Source organism: Triticum aestivum, chromosome 5B (assembly GCF_018294505.1).
Source record: "Triticum aestivum cultivar Chinese Spring chromosome 5B, IWGSC CS RefSeq v2.1, whole genome shotgun sequence".
In the NCBI taxonomy this organism is placed as follows: domain Eukaryota; kingdom Viridiplantae; phylum Streptophyta; class Magnoliopsida; order Poales; family Poaceae; genus Triticum; species Triticum aestivum.
This window is the reverse complement of record NC_057807.1, coordinates 686,109,333-686,110,134: the sequence shown is the minus strand read 5'-3', so window position 1 is coordinate 686,110,134 and position 802 is coordinate 686,109,333. Positions and strand designations below refer to the sequence as shown.

Sequence of the window (802 nt, the reverse complement as noted above, 5' to 3'; positions counted from 1 at the left end):
ACGGCATCGGGGCGGCGCGCGGACGGCGTCTGGGCGGCGGGCGGCGTCGTGGCAGCGGACGGCGTCGATCTGGGCAGCCTGGCGGCGTCGATGAGCTCGGCGTCGTCGGGCGGGCCGGGGGCAACTAACGATGTGTTCGTCAAATTTTCCTAAGTGTTGTATATATAGCAAGGGCATTGGTCCCGGTTCGTGACTCCAACTGGGACTAATGCCCCCTTTATTCCCGGTTGGTACCACCAACCGGGACCAAAGGCCTCTTTTCAGCAGCCCAACGGGCGGGAAGCGGCGACCTTTGGTCCCAGTTGGAGGCACCAACCGGGACTAAAGGGTGGGCATTGGTACCGGTTGGTGCCACGAACCGGTACCAAAGGACCCTGTGCTGCCAGCGTCGGGGCCAAAGTTTAGTCCCACCTCGCTAGTTGAGAGGGGCGTGCAGTGGTTTATAAGCCCCACTGCCGCACCCCTCTCGAGCTCCTCTCCATCGTAGGCTTGCAGGCCTATTTGCTACTGCTTTGCCTGATGGACCTGCTGGGCCTACTGCGGGCCTGAATCCTGGCCCATGGTAGGGTTTCTAGTCGTAGTCAGGCCGTGGGGGCCCAGTAGAAGGCATTTTTTTTGTTTTCTTTCTTGCTTTATTTATTTTATTTTCTTTCTACTTACAACAAAATACTTATTGTTGCTATTTTTTATTATTTTCTAGTTTTTTTGTTTTGTTTTCTGCATTATTTATTTCTTTTGTTTTTTGCTTTATTTTTTAATTCTTTTTGCTTTTAGTTTTCGAAAAATTATAAACTTTCTGTTA

At 51.5% G+C, this 802-nt stretch overlaps 1 protein-coding gene across 1 annotated transcript in view; it reads left to right on the top strand.

Moving 5' to 3' along the window:
• Positions 1 to 802, top strand: part of LOC123114227 (polyubiquitin 11-like) — an 83,604-nt gene that overhangs the window by 68,830 nt on the left and 13,972 nt on the right. The window lies entirely within an intron of this gene.